Source organism: Eriocheir sinensis, chromosome 6, assembly GCF_024679095.1.
Source record: "Eriocheir sinensis breed Jianghai 21 chromosome 6, ASM2467909v1, whole genome shotgun sequence".
Taxonomy (NCBI): domain Eukaryota; kingdom Metazoa; phylum Arthropoda; class Malacostraca; order Decapoda; family Varunidae; genus Eriocheir; species Eriocheir sinensis.
The window spans coordinates 15,728,590-15,735,972 of record NC_066514.1 but is presented as its reverse complement, the minus strand read 5'-3'; the positions used below and the strand labels follow the sequence as shown (position 1 = coordinate 15,735,972).

Below are 7,383 nucleotides of genomic sequence, written 5' to 3'. Positions count from 1 at the left end.
GGTCAATGAGTTTAAGTACCTTGGATCAGTTATGTGTAAGCATGGCGGTACGGAGGGAGAGATAAGAGAAAGGGCATTTCAAGGAAGAAGGGTGGTAGGGTCTTTGGGACGAATCATGAATGGCAGAAGTGTGAGCATGGAGGTAAAGAGGGATTTGAGAAATACAATAATAGTACCAACCCTCACATATGCAAGTGAAACGTGGGCCTGGAATGAAAGTCAGAGGTCTAGAGTGCAGGCATTGGAAATGAGTTATTTGAGAAGTGCTTATGGTGAGAGTAGAATGGATGGAATGAGTAATGAAAGTGTGTACGAGCATTTTGGAATGTGTCACAGGAGTGAAGGAAAGTGTGGAGTGGTGGAAGAAGTGAAGCGACAGACCTTAAAGTGGTTTGGCCACATGGAGCGAATGGAGGAGAGTAAGATGACCAGAAGGGTGTATGTGAGTGAGATAGAGGGAGGGAATGCTAGAGGACGACCTCCAGTGAAATGGAGGGATAGGGTGCAAGAGTACGTTAGGGAGAGGGGGGAAAGATCTTTGAGAAACTTTGAGCAGGCAAGGAGGGAGTGTCTGGATAGAGAAAGATGGAAGCTCTTCTGCCGTGGCCATCCCCTGCTGGGAGCTCCTAGGAGCGGGCGTCCAGGAAATGATGATCATATGTTTACTAGTATTGAAAATGGTATAAGAAAGACTATTCATATCTTTGTGGTTTGAGTATATAAAGTTTGGCATTGTGAAAAGTTAACATTTGTCAGTTATCGTTGAGTTAGGTTAGGTTAGATGTGTGTCTCAGTACTAAAGTGTTTTCAGTGATATAACAAAGACTGTGCATATTTTTTTGTGATTTGTGTGGATAAATTTTGCCATAGTAAACATCTTAAGTGTTTGTCAATTATCATTAAGTTCCTCTCATTTACTAGGGTGGTGAAAATGTTGAAAATGGAATAACAAAGACTAGGAATATTTTTGCGGTTTGAGTGTATACAGTTTGGCATAGTAAAAATCTTCGTGTTCTTCAGTTATCATGTTTCTCTCAGTTACTAGAGCTTGAAAATTGTGTGACAGTTGCTCCGAGGTTTCTGAGGCAGCCGGCCAACGCTCTCGCCTATGAAAAGGAGCACGTGGAGCTGGAGTGCAGTGTGTACGGCCAGCCAGAGACCTCGCTCCACTGGCTCAAGAACGGCGAGCTGCTGGTGGAGACGGAATACCTTCAGGTGAGACGGACTTCTGTGGCGGTGTGGAAATTTATCGCTGTTACAGGTTTAAAAGGACAGAGATATGTAGATTCATAAGATAGATAGATTGATGGATACATACATACATACATACATACATACATACATAAGGGGAAAGGAATGTAAGGCTCTAAATCAGTGGTTCTAAACCGGGGGGGTGCACCCCTCTGCGAGGGAGCAGAGTAATTTCCAGGGGGGGGGGGAGGGGGGTGCGAGCCCTAGGAGAAAGCTAGGAATTTCTCTAATTATATTTGCTATTCTCTTACCAAGAGTTTATGGACAAATGCAAAAGTATCGCCATTACTTGAGTCTCCTATAGTCTACTTAGGGCTTGCCAGTTTCTTTAACATCTGTAAGGAAATTTTATTGCTAGATGCAAGGGGGCGTGGAGGGAAGGACCACTTCCTGGAAGGGTCGGGGAAGTAAAAAGATTAAGAACCACTGCTCTAAATGGATGCATAAGGTATATAAAGAGATACATTGGAATCCATAAAGTTCCATGCATAAGGTTCTAAAAAGGTAAGTAAAAGAAAAGGGATACAAGGTTCTAAGTAGATACACAAGGGATTTCAGTAGATAAGGGATATAAGGCTCTATGCAGGGAGATAAATATAAGGCTGTCAATAGCTACATAAAACATAGCTACATGCCTGTGTTGTGTTAGGTGTGTGTAATGCCAAGCCTCCCTGCAGAGTGTGAGCGGCAACAACCTGGAGATCCTTGGCCTGGTGCGCCAGGAGGACTCCGGGATGTACCAGTGTGTGGCGCACAGCTCCGCCGGGGACGCCCAGCTGTGTGTCCTTGAGTCAAGTAAGCAGCGGTGCCGTGCGGGGCAGACACTGTTCACACTGTAGCCCTTTGTTTGCATTCATGAGTTCTGATGTATTGTTGTCTGCATTGGACACAGGCAGTGACTAGTCCAGATAATTCCAGATTGCTAATAAGCCCAGACGCAAACATTTACAAGGTTACTGAATGTATTCCAATGTTTCTGGTGGGCAGCTGCAGCCGCTGGTACAAACGCTGCAGTTTTAAAAAAAGTGTACATTACCCAAGTTATTGACGTTGATGCATGTGATTTTCTTAGCATGGTTCTAAGCATAACCCTTTGTTGTGTTTATTATTCCTTAAAGACTGAATAAAATGCATAGATTACACTGTGGGCAAAGCACACGTCTCCAGTAATGTGTTCATATTTGATTGTCCTGAAGTTTGGAAATATCAAAGCCGGTGCTGAGTGTTACTGACTCACTAAAATGTGATTTACCCGAGAATGACTATTTTGTTGTGGTATTTTGATAATACGTTGTCTGGGCTCACCTCCAGGAAGGAGCAGCATGACACCACCCACGCACAAGGCAGGTCACAGACACAGTAAGTGGGGCAGCTCAGGCACACCACTACTACTACTACTCCTTGTTTTCAATACTTAGAATGTCTGCTCATTGTTGACACAGCTTGTTTACAGCATTTGCCTTCTCTTGGTGTGGGCCTTGACAGTCACTGTGTCTACTAGTCTTTATGCTGTTCACAATAATTACTCCTGGGATACTCAGTCATCTACAAGCAGGAAGGATCACTCATCTCAGAACCAAAGGACACAACATTGTAATATTTATTGCATAAAGAAATGCATCACAATACTACTACTGTTAAGATGTATTTAGCAAATACAGAGTTATCCAACTGCCATTCCAGTGATTATGAAGAAATAATAACATTTTAGCGAGTACATATACAACATTTCATCAAAAGTAAGTAATTCACACATCACTTTCCTCCCTTCACTGCAGAGAACGCGTCCAGAACGTGAGTGCAGCTCCTCCAGCGAGGGACTGGATGAATACAAGACCCAGATCAGCGACCTAAGTCCCGGGAGTATCTACATGGTCCGGCGGTCTGGTGGGCGCCTCCACACACGAGGTGCGGGTGTTCACCAAGCCGGACCTGGACCTGCCCTCCGCCCCAGAGTCTGAAAGTTGTCCCCACCTCACCCACCAATCTGGAGGTCACTTGGTCGCCGCCCGTACTGGCCAAAACGCCCATCACGGGATACACCATGTTCTATACGCAGGTGTGGACGGCCTTATAGAACTGTGTGCTAAATGTGGAGTCCCTGTTGCCTAACAAAAGTCTCCCCATATTCTTGTGTGTCATTAGTGACCTTACTTGGAGTACAGGGTGACCATAGCCGTGTGTTTGTACAAGTGCCAGTGTGCATCTTAACCATTGTCTCCCTTGTAGTTTTCTCCTCAGCTTGGGTCAGCAGAAGAACACGAGGTAGAGGTCACTGGTACGGCATGTGACCTCCAAGGCCTGGACCAATTCACTGAGCACAGCGTGTGGCTCACCGCCGTCAGCAGTAATGGAGGGGGAGACGCCACCCCGGAGGTCACTGCCAGAACCTTCTCAGACGTGCCTTCAGAGGAACCTCAGAATGTGAGCGTTGAGGCTGCCAGCTCAAGGGTGAGTTGTGGAAGGCTTCCAAGGCAAATATACATTTTAAAACTCATTTTTAAATAGCTTTCTGCTTTGTTTGTTTCCTTTACATCATCTCTACAAGTTGCACATTCATTGTTTCAGTATTTGTGACCCTTGCACAATCATTATATTTCATTATATTTAACCCGTCCGCTGCGATTGGCACGGATTTGGCCTTCACTGGTAGCCTGAAAACATTTACTCCCATGTCATTCCCTGGCTCTGTGGTGGATAGTGGAGTGTATCCCATGTGGCATTGGTGTGCAGGATATCCCCTCCCAAGCTGCAGGACTTTACATTTTTCTCCGCTGAATTGTAGCATCCAGTTTTTGTTCCATTCCTGTAGCTTGGTGGGGTCTTCTGGTAGGAAATCCACAGTCAGATGGTTAAGTTGAATCATTCACGGCCTCACACAATGATCAAACTTTTTAAGATTGATTTTTATAATACATCGTATAACTTTTTTCCCTCACACGGCCTTTCCCTTCAGAGCCTCATTATCTGCTGGGAGCCTCCGCTGGCCGAGCACCAGAATGGGATCATCACCAGATGCAAGATCCGCTACAAGGAGCGCGGCGAGTCAGGTTCCTCCAAGACCAAAGCCACAGGCGGAAACAGACGACTCTTTGCCCTCAAGAAAAGCACCACATACTCCATAAATGTTTAACCCGTCTGCTGCGATTGGCACATATTTCACAATCACTGGTAGCCTGATAAAATACAGTCCCTGGTCTTTCTCTGCCTCTGTGGTGGATAGTGGAGTGTTTCCCATGTGGTATTGGTGTGCTGGATATCCCCTCCTAAATTGCAGGACTTACATTTTCTTCATTGAATTGTAGCCACAGATACTTTTTGGTCTCGCTGTTCATTTCCCATTTCCTTCTGGTTCTCCTCCTCCTCCTCCTCCTGTAACCCTCTCTGTCCTGTCCCTACTGTTCATGTTCTATTTTTTCCTCTTGCTGTTCTAATTTTCCTGTTCCTGTGTCCCCGCCCTGCCAAATATTCTCCCGTCATTCTCCCGCGTCTTGCTTCTCGGCATTTCCTGGTCTGCCTTCCTTCCTTCCTCCTATACTTTACATCTCCATTTCTCCTCCTACTCCTTCTTTTCCATCTCTCAAGTTTCCTTCCCTTATCCCATTCTATTCCTCCTCTATGATTTTGATGTCGATGGAACTTACATTTATTCATTTCATCTCTCTATCTCAGGGTGAAGACTTACACACAGTTATCCTTTTTACTTCATTTATTTATTTCTTGATACATTTTATTGTTCTCCTGATCTCCCTCACACACACTACTAACAGGGAGCATATGCCAAGGGTGGTGTTGGTTCAGAGAGGGAGAGAGTAAGGGAGATGGGTCTTATATATGTGTCCGGGGGGCATGTGTCTGTGGGGTTTGTAAACATACTGTGGGGGACATCCTGTGGGGCCTGTGAGCTGTGGAGAGAGAGAGAGAGAGAGAGAGAGAGAGAGAGAGAGAGAGAGAGAGAGAGAGAGAGAGAGAGAGAGAGAGAGAGAGAGAGAGAGAGAGAGAGAGAGAGCACTAAGCAAAGGCAACCCACATACATGCAAAACATCAACTTGTGTTATTACTAGAGTGATCCCATTTTAGCGAGTCCTGCAGGTGCTTTCCTGCCCTCTGCTCTGCCACTCAGTCCCAACACTTCCTGTCATGTGTCACCTGTAGATAACACATGAGAGGAAGGGACAGGACTGTGTGGCAGAGCAGAGGGGAGGAAAGGACCTGCAGAAGCCTACCCCACAATGGACTGACTAAAATGGTTTCACTCTACCACTACTAATAGTATTACTGCCATTTCTGCTGCTGCTGTTACTACTACTTCTACTACTACTGTTATTTGTGCTACTACTACTACCACTATAACAGCTTCTTCTACTACCATGACCATATATATATATACATGTAATTCATCTCTTTTCAGGTACATAGAAAGACATCTGGCTCTGTAAGTGAAAATAAAAGTTATCTAATAGTTTGCGGTAATTGTTAGTAGCCTTACTTCTTGAGGAGACTTTGTTTGGGAATGTTGAAGGCCATGAGGAGAGAACAGGCAGTGTGTGCAAATGTGACAGAAGGGAGGAATGGATGGAATGGAATTGACCCAAGAGCTGGTTGCCTCGTCTTTCCTTCCCTCAGTACGGTACATAAATAGTTCCTTAATCTAACCCACTGCTTTGCCTGCCTACTCAAACAGAGAGAGGCCAATGAAGGCAAGCTCTTTCCTCATGTCAGGCGGTGGAGTCATCAGTCAGCTCCACCATGCTTTCCTCTTCCACAGCAAGGACCTGAAAAATTGGTCATCTCATCACGAGTTGGAAAATACCTAAAACTGCATAGATTCTACATAAAGGAAAGAACAGAAAGGGGGGACAAGCTGTGCACTTTTTTTCCATTAAAGGAGGAAGTGCAGGCAAACATATATTCAAAGCGTTGCTCATACAGATAATGGTCAGATTAGGCGGAGAGGTGTCTTGGTACTCCCTCTTCAAAGTGTACGCCATAAGAAGGTGTTGGCTACACAGACAAAGGAAGGCCGCCCCAGTAAGTACTCAGTACAGCCACTCTACACAGCAAAGGGAGATTTGTTTAGGTGCAGGAGATGGGCAGGCCGGGCATTGCTTCCGCCACTGCTGGAGGACAGCCGCGCACCTGGCCAAAGCAACCAAATGTCACTCTGTATGCAGCAACATGAACGCACACACACAAGAAAATTAAGATATGAACAGAGAGATTGAACCAATGAGCACACACACACACACACACACACACACACACACACACACACACACACACACACACACACACACACACACACACGCGCGCATATATACACATGCACTCTGAGTACTCGAGGAGACAGCTGCACATCACCCACCTGCTTCCAGTGTAGTCAAAGGGTAACTGAAGGAGCGCAGCTCAGTGCGTGCGCTTCAGGGTCACCTCTTCCGCTGCCAGAAGAATGGTGGTGGTTGGGGCTGTATAAGGTGAAGCTCCACGTACACGCATATGTTCTCATGCCTATGCAACAATATTAATGCTGTGGGAAATATATGAATGCATTATTCAAGCCAAAGAGTCCATCTGAAAAATACAAAAAAATAGCAATGGAGTCTGTGGCCTGAGAAGGGGGGGGGGGGGTGTTCTTGTGATGATATCTTCTTTTTTTCCTTTTTGGCTGTCTTCTGAGTGGGGCAGCATTCTCCTGACCTGGGCACAGAGGATGACCAGTTTGCAGCACATCCAACACAGAACATTCAGTTTCACACTCTTTATGAAGACACAAAATCACAACCTTTTTCTTTCATCATCAGTGAAATATGGAGGCAGGGAGGAGGTTGTTCAGCTTCCAAGTCGGCGGTGCTGGAGCTGAAACACTCTCTGTCCTCTACAGTCATGGCAGCTTTCAGGGCCTCCACGTTCTCTTCAGGCTTTTTTGATCGCTGGTGATTCTCCATTGTGGAGGACGTGAGGATTTTCACTGAGAAAAATGTTAGGTGTGAAGGTATAGATGTCTGGAAGAAAGTAAACACAGCAGGGAGGGACTTTTTAGATAAAGGAAAATATTTATATCCTAAACTGTAATGTAAGAGCAGTTATATGAGTTATGTGCCTCTGTGGTGCAGTGGCTGGCGTGCCTAGCTG

The 7,383-nt window shown here is 45.5% G+C and overlaps 2 long non-coding RNA genes across 2 annotated transcripts in view; one reads left to right on the top strand and one right to left on the bottom strand.

Moving 5' to 3' along the window:
- The first annotated feature begins 976 nt into the window (after nucleotides 1-976).
- Nucleotides 977-3,672, top strand: LOC126986619 (uncharacterized). Its single transcript, XR_007739840.1, has 4 exons — nucleotides 977-1,215; nucleotides 1,929-2,046; nucleotides 3,030-3,310; nucleotides 3,481-3,672. It is a non-coding gene; the product is annotated as an uncharacterized LOC126986619 (long non-coding RNA).
- A 3,367-nt stretch (nucleotides 3,673-7,039) lies between these two features.
- LOC126986616 (uncharacterized) overlaps nucleotides 7,040-7,383 on the bottom strand; it is a 3,798-nt gene continuing 3,454 nt past the window's right edge. Inside the window, exon 3 of the long non-coding RNA XR_007739838.1 lies at nucleotides 7,040-7,219. This is a non-coding gene — a long non-coding RNA (uncharacterized LOC126986616). The remainder of the gene's footprint in view (nucleotides 7,220-7,383) is intronic.